Source organism: Balearica regulorum, chromosome 2, assembly GCF_011004875.1.
Source record: "Balearica regulorum gibbericeps isolate bBalReg1 chromosome 2, bBalReg1.pri, whole genome shotgun sequence".
NCBI lineage: Eukaryota > Metazoa > Chordata > Aves > Gruiformes > Gruidae > Balearica > Balearica regulorum.
The window spans coordinates 77,047,967-77,074,553 of NC_046185.1; the positions used below are offsets into that span (position 1 = coordinate 77,047,967).

The 26,587-nt window shown below is 42.6% G+C and overlaps 1 protein-coding gene across 1 annotated transcript in view; it reads right to left on the reverse strand.

Moving 5' to 3' along the window:
- The window catches only part of VWC2 (von Willebrand factor C domain containing 2), a 61,138-nt gene that overhangs the window by 655 nt on the left and 33,896 nt on the right, over nucleotides 1–26,587 (reverse strand). The window lies entirely within an intron of this gene.

Below are 26,587 nucleotides of genomic sequence, written 5' to 3' on the forward strand. Positions count from 1 at the left end.
CCCTGCCCTCCGATGCGGCTGTTTTCAGGATGTTTTTGGTATGGGCTGTCCTGGCCCCCACAACAAATCCCTCCTGCGAAACATGCAACCGTGACGGAGACCTGGGCACAAACTGACGACGCAGATGAATACAGATTTAAGCTAGAGGAAAAGCCAGCTACTGACAATGCAACAGTGCAACTCTAAGCTACTAGAGAGCTGATTATAAATGTCATTACTTTTTCTTCACTGGAAACATACATCGTATTTTGTGCGGTAATCAAAGTACCAGATTAGTTTATTTTCCATTTCACGCGAAAATAGTCCTTTTCCAGTAGAACGGAATAGCTCCAGCCTCTTCTGAATGAAGACATTTTTTGTGTATAAAATGAAATATTCCATCTTATGTAAGTCAGCAAGTCTACAAACACCCCTTTTCATAGCACACCGAAACAGCTTCATTTCCAAGGACGAGGCGGGAGAACGACCCACCAGCACAATGTTCACAAGACAAATCTGGTCCTTTCAAAAGGTGACATCCTCGCATCTCTCTGCCGCAGAAGGCTGCGAGTGCCTACAGTTCTGTTGAAAAACAAGTCTATTTCTGCCTTGAAAATCCACATGCGCTTGTAAAGTGGCATTAAACCCTACCAGTCATCTCCTGCCTGTACACTGTCATGTCCCCAGAGGAACCCGTCCCTCCCACTCACTCAGGACACACAAGAGCAGCTCAGGCAGAGCCTGCCCACTCAACAGCTCTTTGGTACCACCATCCAGCAGGGCAGGATGTGTGGTAGGGGCCGGCATATATTGATCTGATACAGCTGAAACTCTTGAAAGAATAAGGCGCAAAATGCTTATCAACTGCCAACCTGTTTGCCACGCAAGTAAATAAGTCACAGATGAGGTTCGGTCTTCCATTGCCAGGGGTCTACTGTAAGACCTAAAGCAAACAGTACGGCTTCTTCTTATAAGGTGATGTATTTTTTCTAAGTGCTTCCTGTGAAAACCAACGGTGGTGCATGCTGTACATTTTAAAACACGCACCAAATAGTTCACCAAATCAGTTTTAATAGTTATCTCTTTGGATCAGGTCATGTTTTTGTGTACTGACACTGCAGCCTGAGAATTAGTTGCCAAATTGACAACAACAAAGGCCTTTCCTCAATGAAGAGGAAAGAAGAGACCTGCAAGACTTAAAGAAATTTGCTTCACCAAATTGTACCCATTAATCCACTGAATATTTAAGCCAGTATTTTGTTTTAGGACTGACTGCTGATAAAGACCTTCTTCCCTAGTTTTGGGTGGCTTCTGGCCCATTCAAGGCTTTTGATGCAGAGTGGATAGCAAAATAAAGCATATCTCATGTAAAATTACCTGCTGTACTAACTTAATGTTACTGTGGTACATTTGTGTTCACAGCCCCCTCAGTCTGTCCGTGCAAAGTACCACTGGGTTGGACACCGCAGGAAGGAGGACTTTGGGGTGGAAGACAGGCTCCTGGGTCCCACCGCACACTGGGAGGAGCCCCAGCTTTTGACTGAGATAAACCAGCACTATTGACTATGCTGTTCTCGGTGGAACTGTAAAAGATTTCAACTCTAATCTATACAATTCTGTTTCAGTTAAATACAGATTCTTCTTGCACCTAATAAACTTTCATCCCAAGATGGGTTCACCTGCACATTAGGTAAAGATACCCGAGTGTTTTGCAGGCTGGCCTGTAATAGGCCCATGAATTACAAAGTTGTATGATATAAAGAGTTAAAATACTAAAAGCGGAATCTACTTTCCATAGAGACTTTGTATGAATTCTACAAGGCCATTTGAAATTTAAACACTGTGTAAAAAGCACAAGAGAAACAAGAGTGATGTCAGTCCCCTGTGCAGGATTTATTTCATTCTGGGAAAGTAAATGTTACAGGCTATACTTTGTTATCAAAACCAACCAGGGAATGAAGTAAAAACAGTGCAACACACGTAATATAATTCACTAGGATTCAGAATGTAAATGCCTCCATTCACAATTAGCAGCACCTTAATGCCATGAGTGACGAGTCCTTCTTACATCAGAAAGTTATGAAATGTAAAGATACAACAAGTTAGCCTGAAACTGTTAAATTATTTAATATGGGGGGAAAGTCATTGCTTTGGTAAATCTACAGAAGAGCAATAAACATCTACTTGAGAAAGGGACCCTACAAAAACAAATGACAGCAACAAAGTATGTTATAGAGCAAGCTAGACTTTTTTTTAGTATCACGCAACTTTTCTATAGAAAATTGCCTGTTCTCTGGTTCTGCATTTGCACCCGTCATTACTGTAACTGCAAATCCTATATAGTACTTGGACTGGCAATAGTCAACTGGCGTCCTTGCCTCATCTTTTTCTTTGCAATATCGCGTGCACACAATATTGTGGTTAATGTTACAGAAAAGGTCATCGATGAAAAGGCTGAACTGATTATATTACTGCAACACCATGCACATAAATGTCAGTACAATATAGTGTCCAAATACGGGAAAATAATTCTACAGCTCTCCTTTTATCATCTCTCCAAATCCTCAGACTTATTCTAGTGAAAAAAACCTGAGCTTCACCCAAGCCTCATTCAATTTTGAAGCTGTATGAGCTAGGTCTGGCTCTTGGTGTCCTGCGGCTCCCTCCACACCAAGCAGGCGATGCTCATCCCTTTCCTTTTCCTCTGAGGTGCAGTCAGAGAAACCAGACGTACACCTGAGTCCCTGGCAGCCCTTCCCCGGCCCCTGCCAGTCGGATGGACGGAGCTGACGAACCAGCTAACGATCAGATTCTCCGTCTGCCTGAAAGGACAGTGGGGAAACTGAGGAATCGAAGATTTTAAGCAGACAGTGGGGCAAGGAGGTACAGTGGGCACCCAAAGGTTGGTGTTAGACTCAAGAGTGCCATTCTCGCTCTCCCTTAGCGGAGGGAGGCAGAAGCGCACGTCTCCTCCACATTCAGAGTGGATATGCTGCCCTGAAGGCATGGCATTTGCTGAAACTACTGCTTTACTTAAAACTGGACAGTTTATACTGATTTAGCAAGAGTTGCACCTTCCCATCACAAAGGGCGAGATGTTTTGTGAGTTTAAAAAAAAAAAGTTTGCAAAATTACCTGGCTTAGCACATGAAAAGCATTTCCAAGTAAATGGGGGCTGTTCCAACTCCAAAGCGGCAGTGGGCTTTCTGAGTAGATGTTGCTGTTGCAGAAGCAGCGAATCTCTTCTCCTTGGTCTATAAAGCAAGCTGCCTGCTTTCTGAGCTCCTGCTTGGGAGTACCACTACTCTGCCTGACTTTCGCACCTCGTACTCGCTCAGTGCAGAAGTGGCTTGTTTGAGCTTGTTTGAACTATAGCATAAACCTCCTGGGCCCCATCCCCAACTGTATACACTTCTATAGCCCTAAGGAAGTCAGCGGTGCTGCGCATCTTCACAGTAGATGAAGATCTTGCCATATCACTCTTAAATCTGGCAGAAAATTCAATATGACATATTGTACCAATTCCGAGCGCAGCTTGAAATCTACCACGACATCATTTGTTTTCCTAAAGTATACACTGGCACTGTCAGACTCCGTTTGAGCCATACCATGCTGGTATCAGCAGAGATTTCTTTCCTAGGGCTAAGGCACAGTTGCTGCCATCTCAGCGATGTCTTGAAGCAGCAAGTTCAGTGCAAATCCTCAGTTCTCACACTGAGCACCAGATTGGCATGAGGCTTGCGGCTTCCCTGAGCCTGAAACGGTGAATCCTAGCTTCCAAAAGTGATGTTTATACTGGAATCTAAACAACTGGGAAGGCATATTTAGTGGTTAATTCATTGAGAGTTTATAACAGGTGTCTCACGTCTTAAATGCTTAAAAACTAAAAAAGTTTAAGAATATTTTTGGGGTAAATGGGGTATTGTAATTTTTTTCAAAGTCCTTACGCTGGTCCTGTGAAAAGCTTCTGATGACTTATATGTTATGCTTTGGTGTTGACAAGTGCAACAATCTAATTAAAATGCAAATTTTGTTATCTCGGAAGAAACCAGCCGATACCAATTATCAGCAGAGAATGCCCAAGCCACTCACCTACGGAAGCAATAGCACCTGTAACCTTGACAACCTCGCAAGAGGCTCTCTGAAGCTTCTCCTCCTCTCCTTCCACAAAACCACAGCTGTACGCCACAGAGCTGTGCCTATTTCCTCTGCAGCCTGCCCCTGTTTTTGCATGGGCACGTGCTTCCATCAGTTAAAAAATCTAAGATACAGCAATTTGGTAAATCGTGTTTTAATCAACTGTTTTCATCATCTGTTAAACCGAGTTCTGGACAAAGAAATCTGTTCAACTGCAAGTTAATGTGTTTGCCTGGAGAATAAGTCACGGCAAATTTTTGCCAATTAGAATGACAGCAACAACCTCTGTAATAAAACACTTTGATGTAAGACTGCTTTGGGGTCTGGTTTATACTAAACTCCTTAACAGCTGCCCTTTTAATAGCTCCTTGCAGCAGTCAAACAGGTGACTTGCGAGGTACCTGACAGCAGACCTATCTACCCTGACAGTTCTATGGCATTCACCACTGTGGTATTAGAGCACATTGTAAATGATGTAACCTCAACATTTAGCTTAGTCCCTAGTTTTCTTTTTAATTTACTTCCCCCCCCCCCCCCCCCAAATTTCATGGAGAGATTTCCAGTGGTTACAACGTGAAAAGACAGGTTCTACACTTTGTTCTGGAAGTCTTGAGAACCATGACATTATACGAGAAATAGCCGTGCTGGGTGAGATCAGAGATCCACCTGCACCTGCAGCAACCAAAAGGAGATGCATGGGGACGTATGTGGGGACAGAGCAAGCCCCCCCCGCCAGCTTCCAGCATCTTCTGAATCACAGACTTTGTAAATGGCTCCTGTGTGGTGAGTTAATGGAGTTAATGGATGGAGTTAATGTATTTCTTTATGATTAACCTCTCCAACATCCCGTTGAACCCACACAAACAGCGCTTGGTGGCAAGGACGTCCACTCTTGCGCACAGAGTAGAAGAGTTTTCTGTTGTTGTCTGATGGTTTCCATCCGCTACCTAAACTTGATATCGCCAAATCCTCACGGTGGAAGATGCAGTAACAACCACCCCCCCTTTGCCATGTCACTCATGAGCTTATAGACCTGTGTGGTGCTTCCCTTCCTCCCATCACCTCACCTGCAGCCTGAGGAGGCCGGTTCTGCATCCCCACCATCCCTGCTGACCTCCCCAGACCTCTCCCTGTTCTGCTACCTCCTGTTTGGTCTGTGAGGACCAGACCTGTGCACCACCTGCAAGTTGTAGAAACACCATGGACTTGTACAGTTGCACACTGATATTCCCTGTTTTGTTTCCCATTTCCCTCCTACTTCCTGACATTTGCCTTTCTGTTGTGACCACTGATGAAAAAGTTGAGCTGACATTTTCATGACACTATGAATTTTATACCAGATAGATAGAAATCTTATAGAAACAAATGTTTCATTACACTCAAGTCAAATCTGCTGACGCCTTTCTGCATTACAGAAAAGTTTCACTTTCCAGCAATGCTACTTGACAGTCTCCCATGTACAGCAAGAGTGTTCCTGTTGTTCAGTAATTTCAGGAACATGCCAGTGAAAGTGAATCCTTCCCTCCCACCTTTCAGATCTTTATTCTTTCTGATGTTTCGAGACTTCCTCCAGGATCTATTGCAGATGCCAGAGAGACTAATGAAACACCAAGCTGGACGAAGAGATGCAGACAAGCTCCCTGCCTGCATTTCAAGCTGTCTGCTCCTGCGGATGACCTGGGATGCCACAGCATAAAACCAAGGACTCTTCCGCGCCCCAGCTGGAAGTTACACCGAGGAGCTAGGACAGCCAAGAACCGAACCATGGACAATGAGTGGCTGTGCCTACCTCCCAGTGCTCTGGGACACAAAGTCCCTTATGCACCTGCTGAGATACTTGAGATGGGTTTCGAAATGTGCTAATGCAGCATGGCGAGACAAAATAAGGCTGCTCTGCCACGTAGCACCGCAGCAGCAAGATTTCTGAGATGCAGGCATTACCTCCCTCATCCCTCTCAAATCTAATCACTTCCTCCAGAGATGGTATCGGTACCTACTTTGTGCCCTTCCAATCTCTAATCTCTTCTAAAGGGTCTGTATCTCCCTGACTTGATTTTGTTTCCCTCTCATGTGGATATATATATAATACGTCTATCTCCCACGAAACCTCAGCTCGGAAGATAAAGCACAAAAAGCAGCTGGCAAAAGTAGTCTGTGACTAGGATTACAGCAGACTCTCATTCTCTCAGAAAACTAAGTTCATCACCCCTGCTGGTGTCACGATTCTGACTGTTCCCAATCCAGCACAACCTTTTACTCGCCTCAGTACCTTTGGACGCTACTGAACCAAGCCCAAAAGAGAGTTTTCAATTACAGAAGAAGGATTCAGGTAGACTAAATTTTAAGAGCAATTTGGGACCCTGAAGAACCATATACTATTTCTGCACTTTATCAATGCCTTAAGATTCTGGCAGCCAGAGAACCATGGCAAATATCCTAACAGACTTCCAGCAAATGTGTATATATATGACAGGGAGAAGAAAAATAAGGTATTCATCCAATTTGTGATCTTACCTAGCTGCTACGGGAAGCAACAAAAAAGCAGTGTGTGCAATGTGCTACCTTTCATGAAAGCAGTGTTTTGTTCAAGCTAGATAGAGCCTTGGTGCTTCTAAGAATAATAAAACCCCTCCCTCTGTTATAGGGTCATGTTTTGTTAGATGCACAGGGAATGGACAGATTGGAAGAAAATCTGCCAAGGGAAAAAACAATTAAAAATAACATTTTGCTACCTAATTTAGAAGGATGGGTATAGCATCATCTGTTGTGAGTGGACAGACAGAAGAAAGCTCAATGAAGTCCTGTAACTAAATGGGGTGACCATGTCCTCAGCGGCACTGCTGTGACAAAGTGAGTATCAAAGCTCTGGCACTTGCTGTGCCTAAGCGTGCCTGCGTTTTTGCACATCTGTGTGTGCGCGTGCTTTAATGCGGAAGATAAAACAAGCTATAATCTTACTTACAGTTGGGTTTTAATATTCTGCCTATGAGACTCACAAGCCCTGTTTCTGATTAAATTCTGTTGGTTTATTTTTTCATTTATCATGTGTGACAGCACTATTAACATTTTGTTCCAGCCTCAGTCCTAGAAATTGGAGGAGCATCCAAAAACCCCACAGAACACAAAACAAAGCCACCATGGCCACTGGACCAATCGTTTCTGCCACTGCTTCTTCCCAACTCTGATTCCCCATCGCCTTGCACTTTGTGGTGGCGTTAGCATCCCTGGAATGACAACGCCAAATGCTACTGAAGCCAGGGCTGCACAGTTACTTTTGCACAGATAAAAATTGCTTTCAGGAAGGGAACAGTCCATAATCCTGCCATCACCGCTGTCCCCTTGGGTTTTCATGTGTATTCAGCGAGCAGAATTTCAGATATCTGCTTTTTGCATGCCGAACAAAACCAAGCAAAGGAACATTGAACACTACACAATCCAATACTGCATGAGCCAAACAGGCAGCCTCGGAGCATAAAAGGGCCCAATTAAATAGGAGGCTTGAGTGCCATAAAAATAAATTACATCAAACAACTTCCTTTATCAGACAAAATATAGCAAGACTTGAATACACTACTTAAAATGATTTTCAAAAGTCCTACGACTTATAAAGGGATATTGTGTTCCACCCAGAAATGGCGCCAATTAGACATGAGCTGAACATTGTGTGTATCTTACAGAAAATTATATAAACACTTAGAAGCCAGCAAGCCGTGCATCAATTTTGCGCTCAGCTTTCTTGCAGCTCAGTCACCACCCAGACGATTAGGAAATTAGAGACACTGGGTTTGAACGCATCGGGAAAACTCAGTCAAGATGCCTCAGACAACAAAAGCCCTCGGGGGCCGGCGCTGCTCACCTGCGGCCCAGCTCACGGCCGGCCCTGCCTGCCCACACCAGGTTCTCACCGACATGACGCTCGCAGAAAGCACCGGCCAGGCCAGATGGTGAACCAGCCTGGGCTAAAGCTGACACGGAGGAGAGGAGGGTGGTTTCAGTCCAGGCCATGCCCTGCAGCGCAGCACCCTGCAGAGATGGTTGTGATGGAGCGGAGCCCGGCAGCTGCGTGGAAGCGGGGGTATGCAGCGAAAGCATCGGCTGCTTTTTTGGAAACTATTTCTGAAGCCCAGAGAGGGTGGTCACGTCTAAGAAAACAAACTAATAAATAGCTAAATTTCCCCTTGGTTACAGGAGCTGCAGAGGCATTGCCAGGCACCATGGGGACAGATGGACTGACAAAGGTGGCGGGACGTTGTGTGGGCTGCAGTGGGGTGAGCTGCTGCCTGCCCCAGCGCTCGTAGCATGGAAGCTTAAAAGCTCTGCCGCTGAGGTTAACCGGGCTAATCCTTCCCTTTCTTAAGCTGTTTATTCATCCCAGTGACCCTGCTGGGATCGGTGGGGTTACTGGGGGCCTGGTGAAAGACCTGCTTAGCGTTAAGTTGTCTTCTTCGCACCGGGAAACACCAGCTTACTCTTCAGGCTTAGTGAGCCACATGAAATGCCTTTGTTGAAAGATCCTCAACAAGTTATCCTAAAAACTATTATGCGACTTTAAATAGACTGCACTTCCAAAAGCATGCGCTACGGGCCAGTAATTTAATGCCTCAGAGACCTGCTGCAAACACTGAAACTAAAAGCACATTTTAATTAGCCAACACATCGCAGCACTGGTGGAATGTAGTGTCTATCAGGCAGGTTAGTTACGTCGCTGAGAAGTGCACAGTAACTCAGGCAGTAATGCACAGGATTGTATGTGGCCTGAAACACACGCTAAATGCAGGATGCTAATGAAGAAAGAGATTTTGAGAATTATTATGGAAAAATCCCTAAAGGCTTCAACTAAATTGAAAGCTGAAGTGGTACTGAAGTACAGTATAATGCCGCTTTGGCAATGAAGTGGAGTCTAAATCAGTATATTTTTCCAGTCACTATAAAACACAGAGTAGCGAGAATACGGTACGCAAGGATGGCCAGTGGCTACTTACTGCTACAAGGAATTAATCAAACCGACAAAACATTATCGGTGAAGCATCAGCTGTTTTTTCACCCCATTTTAGAATAATACACTGAATGCAGTTAAATTAGCAGTTACCTTTCTTATCGAGAACGATTTATATCAAAATACTGAATGTAGGGTCATTCAATTCCAGAAAGACTGTCACAGCAGACAGTGACAACTCTCCCAATTAAACAGTCCCCTTGCAAAATTAGGTGTTTTGTAAGGGCTGGGTTTGGCTTTTTTGTTGTTATTTTGGCTTTTGTGATCATAACTGATGCTTCGGATTTTTTGGTTTTAGTTATGGCCTTAGGGACTTGCCTACACAGAGAGATTTCCAGCCCCTCATCCAAATTCACTAGAGTTGGTTTGCTCTGGTTAAAGTTGTACAGACATAGCTAACATGTTTCCCTCTGGGTAATCTGCTGCTCAGGTGATACACACACTAACCTAGAAAAAGGCATTTCCACTGAAGGAGCAGCGGTTTGGGGTCTCAGACACCCGTGTAACCCTCTCATACAGACAAGCGGTGAGCAATGTTGTCAGTCGCAGAAAAAAGGAACAGAAGTTGAGATGCTTAAAGGGAATAAAGTTCATGCAGTAACAGAAATACGTGGTCCGTCACATCTGAACTGCTCACCATCATACCCAGAGACTTTGGTCCTGTGGCAGTTTCCGGGCTGCATCTGCGACGTTGTGCTCATTTCATCCATTTCTTTCAGTTACATGACAAAAGGTAAGAACCCAGCTGACACCGAGCCCAGCGCAACTGCTATTTAAAATATAAAAAACCAGTTCCACGAAGGACTTTCTTTAACATATACTGAAGACTGACTACCTTTTCTCCCTCTTCTACCTTTCTTACTTAGAATGTTTCTAAAAATTTGCATCCTAAAAATAGACAAATAGTAGCTTTTATTACAGGGAGAGAAGCGTCAGGGATCTATGCTGAAAACTCAATTATCGGCATGTCATGTATCACTTTAAAATATAACAAATTCTATCAACATCCTTTGCCATGCATTGTTAGCTTCACTGAGTGAAAAAAAAAGCTAAAAAACAGATGTAGTGTATGGGAATGACAACAGAAACTGAAGAACCTGTTCACTCACCAGTCCTAATGAATTATTACTATCTTTAGGTGTGAAAATTTACAAAATGTACAGTTGTAATTGCTGGTTGTTTTAACATGGCACTAATATTATGTGAATATACCTGTAAAGAAGTGAGATGTTAAGTTTTCCTAAGAAAAAATTCTTTATCAACTTTAAGATGCTTCTAAGTTACTCTGCAACTGAGAAAAAAACCATAGTATCTTTATGAGCGAATGAGAGGTTATGCTTTGCCCTCCATGCTGCTAAATCAATAATTCTACCTTTTCTTCCCCTTTAATGATTTTTCCTTGGTGGTTATGAAGCACAGGACTGAGATAGCTTGCTTTGGAAACACTGCATTTTGTACCCGTTCAGGAAGCTGAAGAGAAAATACCAGAAAAATGCTGCTGTGAGAGCACACCCTTCCTGCCCCTGGTACCCTGAGCAGCTCTGCACCCGCGGCCGGCCAGGATGCGACCCGGGGAATGTCTGGCGTCGGTCCCTACTCCAGCACAGTCCTCCCAGACAGCCACAGCCCTGGGAATAAGTCACTCAGCACCCAACTTTGCCACCTAAAACCGAGGGACCCGATCCAAGCCAGGCGTCTGCGGCCCCCGTGTACGGAGGGAAAGGAAGAGGCAGCTCCAGGGGCAAAGTCATTGCACCTCCTTCAGACGGGTGCTGCCACAGGGTTCGCGAGCCTGGTCTGCAGAGTGGCTCCTTCACCAGCACGCAGATGCCCTCCTCGCGTTCCAGCCCAATTTCTGACGTAGGTTCGTACCACTTCTTTACCTTATCGAGGCACAGAATAAAGACTGAGATGCTAAAATAGCATAGCAAGCTGGACATCATAGAAATACTCAGGACCGGAAGGGGTGCACCAAATAATAATTATTCTGTTGATCAGAAACTGTCGACTAGTCAGAGCTGCAAATTTAAGATCCCCTTCCTGAGAAGACCTCAGGTACTCAACTGAGGACCATGTCTAAAGACAGCTGTTTAGAAATGTAACCAGGTACTAAGCAAATCTGAATATATGAAGTTGCAACATGGAAATCCATCACTATCAGAAGTTAATTCCCTCTCATTTCTGTTTGCATCGCCCTTACACAACTCGTGAATCAACAACCAGCTAACAGAGATGCTTTGGAGTAGGAAGAGTAGGAAACCAGTAGAAGGAAGGGTGATCCGTTGCAAAGGCAAAACGTTAGGATGCCACTGGTGTTGGAAGAAACTGAACTAGTGACACTGCAAGCAGGAAGGAAAAAGGCATGAAAGCAGGCAGGGTGACTGGCAAAATGATTTTAAGGCATCATCTCTTTGTGGAGATGGAAAGACAGGTGATTTGAAGTGAGAGACATGAATTACAAAAGATACTGGAACCGGTTTTGTTAAATGCAAAGATTGTGTCTGAGTTCCGCAAATCCTTTCATGTCAGAGAAGTGCAGCAGCACAGAAATTGTGTGTCACTCACAGGGGCAGACATAAAAGGATATGCGCTACCCAAAAGAAATCTTCCACATAATACTGCTCAGCTTCCTAATTTCTGGTGTCTGAATTCAGCACTTATTTTCCCACGTGCTGCAAAGTTAAGACCACCATTTAATATTGCAATGCTCTTTTCCTGTCATGGCATTAGTGCACACTCTTTCCATTACACAGGCATGTGAAATTGGAAAGAGCACAGCGAAGGAGCCAACCGCCCTAGAGCAGCCAGATTGGTATGTACATTAATGCATTTCAGCTGGGTCAGGGTCTAGTGAAGGAAACGTAAGGTGACGATGTTTCCTTCGACACTGCCACTGCACCTTTTGAGGGATATCAATGGATCTGGTTTGCGTATTTATCCATGAACTGTAACATCAGAGGGCAGGGTGCTTTGGCTAGGAAGAGGCAAAAGTTTGTCCCAGTTAGCAGGATACAGACACACCTTCAAAATAAATCGGGGCTCATTTAGAGCCCGCTGGTTTTAGTCAGCGCAAGCTCACAATCTAAGCAGCTGAAATTCACATAATGGAATTGCAATGACATCTGCTCCTCTAAGAAGGAGGAGACGAGATATTCTCAGTCAGCAGCTGAACTACGTAAATGTCCTACCACTAAGCCAAAAGCGCGCGAGGATGCAGGTGCTGCCAACATTACTGAAGCTACGGCGCACAGGAGTAGCCATCAAGCTCCAGCAAAGTTGCTCTGGGAAAAGTAAGAAATCATATCAGGCCTTTTATTGAAGTAACAGTCCAGAAAACTCTGTCCTGGCAAAACTAAATTGGCTTCCAGGGAACAGCCCCCAAGACGGCCAAGCTGGTGTTGGAAGACTGAGCTGCTTCCTAGATCTCATTTCTCTTATTTTTCCCAACACATCAGACCTCTGGAGCAGTTACTGAGGCATGAAGGCTAGTCTTTGTATTTACAGTAATAGAATTATTGTAAACCTATTCTTAAGTATTTCCACATATTATACGTTTCTTGTAAAATTATCTCCAAAGGCAAGTATTATGGAAATAAAAATTCTGGGCGAAAAACAGCTGGTGCTTTTATGTTTATCTGAAAGCTATGTTTGTTTTCTCCTAGGCAAAACCAGAGCCTTAGGAAATTGTAAATGATTCCCAAGACACTTTGAACTGATTTTCATAAAACTCAGATTAGTGCACTGGAAAAAGAGTAGTAAATAAAATGAAAGCAGCAAAACTAAAAATCGCATTTTACTTTTCTAATGAAGTTATTACTCCAAAATGTCCTACGAACAACAGTTAGGCACTTGATTTATAAAGACAAAGTTAGCTATTCCATTTGTCTTTGCGTTATTCTTCTACTCTGCAGTAATAAAAATCATCACTGCTCACCTGCCGCATACACAGCATCAGCATAAGGAAGACCTGGGAAGCTGGTGTGCAATAGAAGTTATTAGTTTACAGAAACCCCCTAGAAGACAAAACTAAATTAAAAGGAGGAGCTCTTAATTACAGAGTGGATCAAAGTGTTGTAAAATACGTGGGATTCAGATATCTAGAAAGGGATTGTTTACCAGAGAAGAACTGATGTCCTAGGGAAGGGTGATATCAGCTGAATAGGAAGAAACCATCAGCTCCTCTGACTCGTTCCCTTTTGCAAGGTGTGGGTTATTCCTCAGGGACTTAACTTGCAAATATACCCTTTGCACTTGATATCAGAAGTTTAAGTAGCACAACATGTACTTGTAAAGTCTACAACCATTAATGGATTTGTAATTTCTTTTCTCATTCTTTATTCCAAGTATGTGTGTAATTTATGCACGTGCCATTGAAATCCGTGTACTAATGTGCATAACAAAATGAGTTCTGTACAGAATCTTTGCAGAACGAAAGCTCTGGATGCGTTTTAAAGAGAGGATGGAGAAGGGTCAGGAGAGGAGGTGTTTTAAGGGGTCTCATTTCCACTAGAAAACGCACGAAGACTGGAGGACAGAAGATCCAGTCCACAAAGAGCAAACAGCTTAAGAGTCATACGATATCCATACTGATTTCCTTCCCTTTTTATTTGTACCTTTTCTTGCTTATTGCATCGTAAACTCTTCAGGGCTGAGGCTGTGTCTTGCAAATTCTTTTTTTGCATAGGAACTTGCAAGTTAGAGCTCCGATCCTAATTTGGAAATTAATTACAACAATTACGATCAACATTTTTCTTTCTATAGGACCATTTGGGGCTTTGCCTGACAGTCCAAATACTAAGTGTTAGTTATGTACTATTTACATTACTAAATTATGAAGTAACAAATCTCATTGAACAGTGAGGAAAAGTTAAAATATAAATGAATTCTCTCACAGGTGTGTTAGAGATGAAGGAAACAAAGAATGGCCCCAGTCAGAAGAGCTTCCAAGGCACTAACACACCCACCCATGCTAACATTCAAAAATTAACAAGGTGGTTCTGCAGTGATTGCGTTGCATACGTATCTGTACCCATCAAACACTAAAAAGCCACTCGTTGTAGTGCTGCGGGAGCTGGCAGATATTTCAGCCTCTCCACAGACTCTGTGATTCTGTAAACCTTCCTCAAATGTCCCCTCCTCTGTGTTTTTTCCACCCTCTCCTCATCAGCCGGCCCCATCCCCTCCAGCGTGTTAGCTGTGCGTCTCTGCACCTTCGCTGTGTCTGCTACAGCCTTCCCCGGGTGCAGAGAGCAGGACCGCACACAGTGCTCGCATGTGGGTGCATCGGTGGGGAAAAATGGCACCCTCTATCTAATGCTCATTATCCTTCTTGATTATGGATGGTATTTCCGAGTATGGGCAATACTCCATTGGCTTTGCTGCCTGCCACCGCACATAAAGCTGGTGATTTCAGAGACCTCTCAGTGACCTCTCCTGAGCCGCAACCACTGCTCCCCAGTATAGCACAGAGGCACTGCCTAGATTATTTACCCTGTGGGCATCACCGTACACTGAACCTTGCCTGTCACCTTTTTGCCTGCTCCATTTTGTGAGCTGCTTTCGGAGATCTTTGCCACTATCCAAAAGAGCTTCGTACGGTCCAGAACCATGGAAATCAACTGCACATTCCCTGTTACCGGTTCACTGATAAGACGTCGATTTCCCCAGGCATCAACACAAGAACGCCTTGGCCACCGTGCTCCTTGCGTTTTGCTTTATTGGACTTTCCATGAATGTACCTAACCTTTTTCAAATCCACTCAGACTCTTGACAGCCAGGGGAAACCATGGCAATAGCTTCCAGCATCGCACTTTGCTATGTACGAAAAAGCACCTGCACCCCTTTGCTTGCTTTGAGCCCTCACCTAATAATTTCATTGAGCTAGACTAGGTCTTTTAATATGAAAGACAGCAGAGGATGAACAGCTGAAGTTCTTGATAATAAGGATTTTCTCCTTTACGATGCCTTCCAGCCAAGGATTTCAAACCATATCTTGGGACTTAAATGCTGTAAGATTAGCCAGAGGTCTATGAATTTGTATTTTGAAGATCTGTTCACTTTCTCAAGCACAAGAATAGCAATGATTTTTAACACATTTTTCCCCCTTATATTTTGGAAAAGGGAAAATCACCTGAATCCTTTAGATGATAGTGACAGTTTTTCTTAAAATTGCAGTACAGAGACACGAACCAATTTCTAAAAACCATTAAATATATTCTTGCTATCTAAGGGCGTGTGGAAATAATGTTTCAGGTATTATTATTTTACAGGCTAACAAGGGATAATTTTATTTCTAAATTGTAATTACAAAAAACCCCAGGATAATTTTTAAGGGAAGACTTGACCATGCTGCTGTGAATAAGACCACCGAAATGCTTTAAAATAGACTAAAGAACTTTGGAATGGAAAGTTTTATATAGAATTTGTATCATTCTGGGCAAATTACATCAAGGAATAAAAGGAGTCTCTTCCCTCAAGCATGAGTGTCAGTTGATTTCTACTGTATTAGGAACACTGCTCCAGGTAAAAACATACCAGCAGCAGGGCAAAATAATCCAGTTGCAAAGATAAGATTCTCTGAGGGAATCATATGCAAACAGAAGCAACGACTCTTCAAAATGCCTTCAATAAAAAATACAGTTAAAAGCATCTTCAATTTTGGCTACTGCTGCAAACACCAGAACTGTCAAAGGATACTGGGACTAAGTCAAAATACCCTAATCATGGTTAAATTATCAGATTGATAAATTTAAATTTCAGATTTTAAGCCGTCTTGGCATGTTGTGGCATTTTTCCCTGGGCACAAAGTATTAGTAAATAAAACAACTCTACACCTGTAATTACGAGAGTCATATTTTAGCTAATTATGGCATATTTATTCATATTAAATAAAACTGGTGACAAGTAATGATTGAATGCAGATACTGACAAGTCAGAAAGGGCCAAACTCTTAAAATAGGATAAAATGTCAGATAAAACAGAAGGCAGCAAGAAAAACTTTGCTTTTTATCCCTTTGGCACTTCCTCTCCTTTGCCTTCACTTCTTTTCAAAGTGGAGCTTTTAAAAGCTGCACTCAGTCACTTATTTTTCCCAATAACTAATCTATCACAAGTTCTCCCTGCACAGGACATTGCCTTTAAAAGACCATTTCTAACACAGGTTTCTGGTTAAAAGCCAGATTCCACTTCCAGACTGTTAAAAAGTGAGAAAAAGCATCTAAAAGAGAGGGCTAGCCTGCCTAGCCATATTTGACTACATTTGATTCCCATCATAGACAGACTTCGTATGGCTTGGTTTCTTATTTGTTTGCCTTCTATTAAAAGAAAGATTTTAAGAAAAACTTCCACCCCCGCCACATTTATTTTTTCCCCTTAAGATGCTCCTCTGCCCTGTGTTCAGTTTTCAAATGTGAGCATTGTGAAAAAATGGCAGGGAGATTGTGCAAGGCATTCAACCATATAGACTTGGGAGAACAGAACACCTTGGCCACATGGCAAGAGAGGAGGAATGGGGATGGTCAAAGAAATTGTGGAAAAACAAGAGAGTGAGGAAACTAAACAAACACGCAAGCAAGGTTCCCACACAGAAATGTGCATGTCTGCACGTTCAGAAAACCAGGCCCAAGGCGTTCGAAAGATTTCAGAAGAGCTCATGAAATATAAATCACACTTAAGAGCACCTTTTCCTCCTCCAGCTAGCAGGGCATGAGCACCTCACATCTAAACAGGTTTTCTCAAATCTACTTCGTTGCCAAGCCTGTCTGCATTGTGGTCCCCAGTGGTGCCCTGGGCACATTACTTTTCTTACTACCCAAGTCCCCCACCTTCCACATATGCCCAAGAAGCGGCATCTTATGTGCAATTTTCCTACCTCTTAATACCTGTGTTTTGAAAAATAAAATTACTATAAACAAAGAGCTCCAAGTTCCTGTTCCATTTATTTTTCGGTCTTCACCTCTAGTCTTTCCGTCTCTTTCTACTCCAGTCAGATTTACCGTATTTTCTTTCTCGCCCTTAACCCCTCCTGATTTCTGAGACAGCCGCAGGACCCCGTCCGTGGTGCAGTAACACTTCGTGCTGCCTGCTCAGGTACAGACAGCAAACCTGACCAGAAATGTGCACCGCATCGCTTCCTCGCAGACCGGCACCGCCAGTACGCCAAGTGTCACACCAATTTTAGGAATACCACATCCTGGAGAGGGATTTGCTTTCTCATCGTGGATGCTGCATTTTATTAGAGGAATGCATATGGCATGAATTCACCTGCACATCTCCTGAACTCCAGCAGAACAGTGATATAAAAGCTAGTCCCAAAATCTTGGCTGTCCCTAACATACTCAGGTAGGTTCAAGGCAGACTCAAAAATATACTGCCACTTTAGTGCTTTCCAACAGCAACATGTAAGTGTGCATCTCAGAGAGAGGATTTTTTTTAGGTCTTTTTTCCTCCAGCACAAACCGAAGAGTCATATTAACACTCTAATGTAAATCTAGGAAACAATATAGTATGTATTGTCTGTTGTTTTTTCAGGAAAGCTTTGGGTTCTTGAAATTTCCATGTTTCTAATTTTGGCTAGACATTGGCTGCATTTGATAGCACTGGGGTAATACAGAATTTGTTCATAATTTTTTTTATCATTAACATTTTCTTTTAAAGGCATATCCAATATATAGCATGTTGAATACCTAAAAAAAAGTTTATTTTTTTCTTCGTTCCCATCCAATATGCTGTGTCATTTCACAATTGTGGGTGTCTCCTGCGCTTTGACTTTCTTCCCTATGGTTATTACAGTTTTTGAGAGTGAGCTACTAATTTAGGCACTAAATGTCTGTTGACCATCCACATTTTTGCTCATGTTTTTGCTGTCTTTGGATAGACTTTTCTAAGTGATCCAAAGCCTAAAGATTCCCCACAGGTTTGTTAAAACTGCACATGCAACTTCCAAACCAAAATATTTATGTCATGTTGCTGAAAATTGCTGAATTCATGCACCTGTGCACACACCCGTATAAACTGAAATATTAACTCCAAAGAAGTTTAGCCAACTGAGGAGGATTGAAATCTGCTCTTCCAGAAAGAATGATGGCAAGGAAAACACAGTGAATAATTACAGGCATTTGGGAATTGCTAATGTATTATATTAGTATATTATAAATATATTTATTTGGACATTCCCTAATTCATGCTTGTAGAGTAATGGTATTTGCACAAATCATAGACCAAGCAGATGATAAAGCATCTTTTAGAGCAGTTTTGCATTAATTGCAGCCTGTGAAGTTTTAAGGAGGAGACAAACAGATACCTGTAATCTTTTAATAGAAATGCTTCAAGTTTCTTTTGGCATCGACTTAACACACATAAGAAAGGAGACTGTAAGATCTGTCAGAGCACAAAGAACACTGCCGGATGAACTCGAGTAAGAACCAAGTTTACCCATCTAAATTTTTTTGGGAACCATCCTCCTGTCTGAAGGATCTCTCCTAAATGGAGCTGCAGGACACAGCTGGGGCTCGCTCCTTCCTTCCAGTATAACCAGCGGATGGGAAAGTTAATTCTCCTGATAATGGAATTAACTCCCTTTGCCTATATCCCAAACTGCCACATACTGCAAAGGTATTACAGAACTGTTGCAGAACTGTCTAAATGTGTGATAAGGATTGCTCCCTGGTGCAGAAAAACTTCAGAACATAGTTAGTAGCAAGTTCTTAGGGCTGGGAAGAGCCTGGCGTGGATACTTTCCTGATTTGGTTTGCAAACGCTTTATTGATGAGCTGTTGAAGGATTTGGAAAGTTCTTTAATCAAAAAAAGATGCTGTTTCAGGCTACTTCCCTTTCAAGGATTTAAAGGAGGAAGGTTTGTGTAGCCAAACTTTTGCTTTTACTGTAAAAAGCAATGAATGATGTGCAAGAGAAGAACTAGGTATGCGAACAGAATGGATTCATTTCCCTCCCCATGGGCTTTTATGGCCCACAGGTTGGGCCAGGGACATCAGTTTTATGCCTCAAGCCTGCAAAACGGGAAGGACTGCTGTGGGTTGGACGGGGGGGCAGACTCAGCCCGAGAGGTGAACCAGGCGCACACAGGAACGGGGGGCTCTGCAGCCTCCCGCAGCAAGCAGCAAAGAGGACTGCCGATGCTTTTTGTTGAGGGGGTCGATAACTTTTAGCAGGAACCAGAAGAAGTCTGCTTTGGTTTCTGAAAGTGAGGCAGTGGCATCAGGACTGATATTTTTTGATACGGGCTTGAAATGAGACTTCACTATCAGGTCCTTCTGGGAGTAAACAGTCAATATCAACTATTTATGCAAAGTTGCAGCCCAGAGAAGCAGTCATCTCACCATTTCTTCTCAAAAATCTGAACTCTGTAGGGGTTTTTATTAAATCTATGAAGTACTCCACCACAAGTTTATATCCGAGAGGGGAAGCAGATTCACAAAAGGGCAAAAAACAAGTGAAAAAGTGAAAATTTTGCTTATCATGGAATCTAAACCAATTTCACCCAAGCATTAATTCTTTAAGAAAAGGTTCATCTTTCATTTGCAATAAAACACTTTCATTGCCAGAATAATACTTCCATTTTCTCCTTGCCAAAACCAAACAAAATGTATGAACAAAGCCACAGGTTACCCTGTATTTCAAGCCCCCAGAAGCCAATGATGTGAGCCACAAAATGGGGTTGGTTACACATCCAAAGCCATGGACTATCCTAGGCTCTACAGGAAGATATTTGACACAAGGAAGCCTACAGCTGCTACGAAAACACACAAAACTTTCTCAACCCGTAACATACTTAAACCACCATAAAGCTGTTACCATATGTCAGTCTATATACAGTATTCTTGTTGCAATGTCACTAGCAGATCTTTATAACATTAAACAACTTCAGAATGTAACTGTGAGTACAAGACCAGAAAGGGTATTTTAAAACATCACCTTCACACATGATCTGATATGCTAAGAAATTTTCTACTGGGGATGATTAAAAATATGTTGAAAATTATTCTGTTTCTACATGGAATATGAGAGAAAAAATATTTCACGTCTGTCTCCTTCTAAGCAGCCCTCCTTTCAAAAATATTTTTTTAAAAACTTAAAGAGAATTTAAGCTTTTTTTGCGTTTGAACATGAAGGCACTTCTGCCTCCCCCTACTTCTTTTACTTCTTTTTCACTTCTTCCTCTTTGCTTTCATTGACCAAGGGAGGTTAACTGTGGGAAGGGAAAAAAAGAAGTAGGAAGTAGTTTTAGTAGCAAAACTTTTAAATCTCAAAAAATAAAAAACCACATTTGCAATAAAACAGGTATTATATGAGAAAGATTTGAAAAAAAACCCCACCAAAAAACCCCAAATGAAACCAACCAACTGTGGATATCTGTTTCTTTCCTACTTAATATTGATAAATTTACAAAGCATCTTCCATGGACCTAACAGTCCAGTTAGTTACTTACATGTGAGCCTATAAGTATAAGCCTATGAAGATTATCTCATCGGATACTGAAATACAGGTGCCTCTAGGGTACAGCAAAGCAGATACAATGACATCAGCAAAACTATACCAATACTTCAGAAACAAAAACCACTCAGGATAGAATTTGGCCAACAAATGGGGACAGATACAGCAGTTGTTACGGTGCTCGCATACCTTCCCAAAGAAAGGGCCCATGGCCATCCAATTGTTTCCTAAATCCCCCTTTTGCGAGCTTGTTCAATGGGAGTGATCCCACTGCAGAACCAGCACCTCTCTGCACCACCTCCGCTCACGCTGCGTGCCTCTCAGCTGAGTCGGCACTGCAGCTTCTGCTGCCACGCAAGACCTGAAGTTCTTACGTGGAATGGCTTTATGCTGTAAAATGACAAAGGGCCGTGAAAAAGGTCACTTTGACAGGAGTTACAGTGATTTCATGTATGTTTAACCACAAGGGGCTGACAGATTGGAAAACCATCATGTCATGCCAAGTGTGAATTCCCTGGTGCTGTAAACTTCCAGAGATCCCTCAAAGGGCACGTTATTTTCCGTGTAGGGTTTTTCTTAGCTGCTTTAACGTTATGAAGGATGAAACCTTTTCCTCTGGGAGCCATTTCGGGTAGCTGTAGCTTACAGCACTGCTGCGCAGCATGCTGTGTCCCAAGGACCCTGTTCCCTAGTCACCCAAAACAGCCTTACACACATGGACCCCATCACCATGCATAGGGGCACCTGTCCCCCCCACGAACCCCAGACACTGGGCTTCTCCTGACAAGACCATGTGGCGCAAGCAGCCTGTCCTCCTGCTGACCATGGCACAACACGGCCAGTGCTGATGATTCAGAAGACCAAATGAGATGCCAGACTTAGGGTGCATCTACACGTTCAGTCAAATAGGACACAGGACAAATGGAGGGAAGGTTTTGGGTTTTTTTTTAATGAGGGTGTGAAGAAGAGGAGAACAGGGCACTCTAAATAACCTGGCTTCCCAAACTCACACCATCAAAGCTTTTACACTTCAATATTATGTTATATATGGCTACGATAATTCAAAACCTGATCCACTGCAAATAGGAACATATAATGCTGCTTGATATAATACTTATATATGTATTTGAAACTTGCATTTGCAAAGAACGTATCAAGTCAATAAAATTCTACCTAGGCTTTGCATTGGTGAGAATATACTGGAGTCACATTCAAATGTGCCACTCAGAAGAGAGATCACCTCCCCCCCAACTTCTGTTCAATAAATAGATTAGTCTTAGATAATACACATAACTCGTATCGTTGTTTCTGTGTTAAAGTGGCACGCACACAGACACACACGCTCAAATTATTATGAAATTTAAAATTACCTATCTGTGCAATACAAAATGAAGCACCTACACACATATATATGGACAGAGGACCGGCATGGAATGCAACTGAAAAGCAAGAATGGTTGCTTAACTATAAATTATATAGAATAGTAACATTTAATGCTCTATCAGAGACCCTAATCATGACACGATGTACGTCTGTATAAAAAATCTTGTTCTGCCACAATTCACTGCCAAGCAAGAAAAAACAGATGAGGGGAGAGAAAGAGATTTCCATTCCCATCATTTTAAAACCAAGGAAGTTCTAAAATCTCTTTTTTCAAGGTCACAAGAAAACTCTGTGGCAAAGCAGAGGTTTGCATGAACATGTTTAGTAGTCTTCACAGCATGTGAAAAATGATCCAGATCCATGGCTGTTATACACCAGATTATCTCCATTGACTTTCAAGTATGAGCTTGAATGACTTGCATTAATAGAGCCCTGCTGAGAATGCAGACCAATACTATTTTGCTGCATAGTTGTTAACTATATGATTTTGAATGAGGGCAAGAATTGAAGTATTTTCTTTTTGAAGGCAAGCTTAAAATTCCAGCATATGACCAGCACCTTTGCAAATGGAAAAGAAGTAAAGCTAACTGTGTCCAGCCTGAGGGAGATAATAAACCTGCTGGGTGCAATGATGCCTAACGGGTACAGGGGGTGCGTGTTTCTGAACAGTCGCAGACACACAGCCTGGCACAGCGGGAAACGTCCGATGCAGAGATACTCGTTTTGCATTATGAGATAATTTCGGGAGCAGGCTTTGAAATGGATCAGGGTGAGACACACAGTGGCCATGTCTGTGTTTAAAAACATTTCTGGAACATCTTCCAGAACGTGAGTCCGCACCAGAGCCAGCCGCAAGCCCTGCAGGGACCCACGTGCGCCGAGGACGTCCTCCAGTCCTTCCCAGGGACCAGCGCCCCTGGAAGGGAAGAGCCAGGCTGGGGCTCACGGTGGGCACCTTGCAAGGCACGGCTGGAGGAATGAGAACTGAAAAATGGGAACGTGCAGGGGCCCCAGAGAGCTCCCCAGGGCAAAGGGGTAGCTGGTAACACAGAGGCCTCACACAGACCGGCTTCTGCATGTCTCTCATCTTTCTGCACAGCCCAGCAGAACAGCACAGGACAGACGCTGGGTACCAGGAGCCTACGAAGCTGTCCTAGTCTCAGGGCGAAGCCTGCAGAAATGAGAGCCACTCGCGGGCCCCTCAGCTCTGCCCACAGCAGCCGCAGACAGGATTCGCAAAGTATTCTTCTAGCATCAGCAGCTGACAAATGTTATCATGTATGTATCTATCTGGGATGTTTGTCTCACTAGTACCTATATGTTTAAAGACAGCAAACCTCTGAGGCCCTGGTTTTATTATTAGAATGATTTTCTGCAAAAATACATACTTTTCTTTTTTTAAAAAAAAAGAACCTCCCTAAAAAAATCACTCCCCTCTCCCCATCAAAGCTTTACACTGCCTGCAGAAATTAAATTAATTAGCACTAGCTTCTACAAAGACAGACAGGAGTTTAGGGGAAAAGCAGTAATCACTCAGGCCCTCATCTCTGGACATGCTGGACCAGACTTGTCTTTGTTTCTCGGTGACTGCTCTCTCGGCAGGTGATGCAAATAGGCACAGATGCCAAATCGTTCTAGCAGCTGACTATAAACAAAAAAAAAATCTTCAGAAAATACGGTTGTTTGAAGGATTTAAAGAGAAAGATGCTTTGAAGGATTAGAAGACAAACAGTAGCAAGTCTGAAATACTGTCACATCCCGTAAGTTGCATGAGTCCAGGTATGGGCAGGGGACTTTTAAACTTGAGGGAAGTTTTACCCAGCTAGAGGTGTAATTAAACATGGCTGGAGAGCGCACTTCAAAAGCACCTCAAGGACTCCTCTTGGCTGTACGAGTTTTTGTCCATCTTGCTCAAAATGTGGAACTTGTCCAATAACTTTCAGGAAAACACAACCGGCGATCAGTCTACTCCTCACACCCAGCTGGTGCTCGTGGGTCTCCTCAATGTGCCGGCTTCTAACTTGCCGAACTGCCGCTGTGTGCTGCATCGTGCTCTCACAACAGAAATACACGCAGTGAAGTCCCTTGCAGTGGGGAAAAAAAACCCTGTACTGAAAGCCAACAACCCTCAGCCTCACGCTCTTCTACTGATACCTAGCTACTTGGTCCTGCTACCACTGCACAGGCTGATGAGAAACCAGAGAAAGGAAGAATCTACCTGTGTCTAGGTCAAAAGACTCTTTATTGAAGACATTTTCAGAGAGCAACAGATTCTTGTAACAAAAGCATACAAAAGATATCCGATGTGAGAACATAGTCCATCAGCTAGAAATCCCATTCTGTCATTTTCAGGAGAATAGATCACTCTGCATGGATGTCTTATTTTTGCAAAATCCGACAGTACTGGTCTGTTCGTTATGGGGCAATTCTGAATTCATTACCAGGAGCAAATTCCAAAATGAGTTAAAAAAAGACAGCAATAAAAGACAAGTTTTGGTTTCAAACCACCAAAACCATTGGGAGCTATGACCAACCCACAGTTACAGTGGCAACAGTATTTAAAACATAGTAACAGGAGAATAGAAATCAACCACAAACCATTCCTGCAATATGATGACAACCCTCCTTTCTCTCCCTCTGATTAGCACTAACTCTGTGTAATAGCCACAGGCTTATTCCATGTCCCCACCTCTTGGTCATGGAGGAGAGAGGAATTGTTGCAATTTGAGCTGTAAAATCCAAATGATGCAATTTTCAGTTGCACAGCAGAATTTTCTTTCTATACAAGATTGACTTGCCACAAGGGTACCTTTTCAAGATGGTCACCAAGATGAAAGTTGAATGCCATAGTTCCAATTTTGTCAATTTTGTTTGTACTTCAGTTACTACCAGTCCACAGGGTGCTGGAAAGTTTTTGTGCCATTTGAAAAAAAAAAAAAAAAAAAAGACTTGCTTGAAATGCATCACATATTTGTTCAGCAGCTACATTCTCAACATTACAAGACAGTACAAGGCAAACTACAGAAGATGCAAGTTTTAGCTGGTGTCACCACAGGACATATCTTCATGAAATATTCTTCTCTAAGCTGCTCAGATCTGCATGCAAAGTGCAATTCCAGCTCCTGGCAAAATCTTGAATTAAGGTGAAATACTAGTGAATAAGTATACTGGATTTGCCTTGGGAATTTAGACAGCTTTGCCACAGTTTTTTGGCTAAAGCACTCGTCAAAGATTGCTGAGGGACATGTTATAACTGAAAAATCCCAAAGGATGGATGCAAGCTGGGCAGATACTTAGTATCCAAAAAGATCACTCAGATATTGAGGCCTTTTTCTTGCAGTTCTTAAGCACTTTGGAAAAAATCCAAAAAATGCTGCTCGAACAGGTCCTGTTCCGTCTGTCGAGGCATCAGTTACCTCGGTTAACTCCACCAGATGTTGCTGGTGATACACTGACTACACAGAGCAGAAAAGCAAACATTCAATAACTTCACTAAGAATCACCTTGAAAGCCATTTTCCTTCACTTCAGTGCTCTTATCAGATGTCCCAATAGAAAACACATTTTCAGAGCTCTGCGGAAAGAGCTCTGCAAAGATCTCAAGAAATTAATTCAGACCTGTTTATAATACTCAGAAAAAGTTGAGTCAGAAAGTCTCTGACACACGGTAGATGGGACTTTACAAAAAACAAAATGGGCAATTTTATTTAGCAGAACAGTACAGCACAAGCCGTACTGAAAACCTTCCAAGGCCATCTATCTAAATTATTGATAAATTGAATATGATCCAAAGAATTGATGGTGCTAACAAAACATCTATACAGTTTCTGGAATGTGTCCAATCATCAGCTCAACATGAAAGTGCAAAAAATCTTTGAACTTACATCATTCTTTATGTTAAAAAGAGATTTCCTGAAATGTTCTAGCATAAAGAACAGGATGGTGCAGAAACATTCATTTGGAGCAAACAGCTGCAGGTTACAACAACAGAGGGAAAAACCTATCAGCTCATCAACATTTACTGAAGACTCACGAACCTGTGGGTCAATGAAAGCTAGCCCAACCTGTCTCACAACAGAGAGGTGCTGCAGAACAAGTGTCTCCATGTCTTTGGTGAGATCTTCTCCCAGCTAACCAAAGATCTCTGCAAGAAAACCCCACTTCTCAAATCACCTCTACACCACAAACTTTGCTTGTGCCTCACCCTACATACCAAGTTAGTCCCAATACTAGTGCTACATGCACACACACATGGCATTCTGCTTGGGCTCTGCAATGATGGAACATGTCTAGTATACCAGAAATTTTGAACATGCAACACAAATTAACCAAAAGTTAATCATGTTGTTAATATATGGGCTCAAAATCTGCAAAGCACTGACAGATCAAAATGCCTTTTTGGTGTGATAATCAATTAGTGCACTTGCAAAGAAAACTGGGAAATCTAAACATTTGGACAAATGCTTGTTGGTGAATATACTCCTTTTCATGTGTATGAATGCACACTGTTCTCCTGTGATCAATTAACACTGCTACAAACTCTCCCTTGCCAAAACAAAATCTGATTCACTCTCCACTCATCCCGCATACAGGAGAAAGAAAGTATCAGCTGGAGACAGCTCCTGAACGCAAGCTGCTCCTG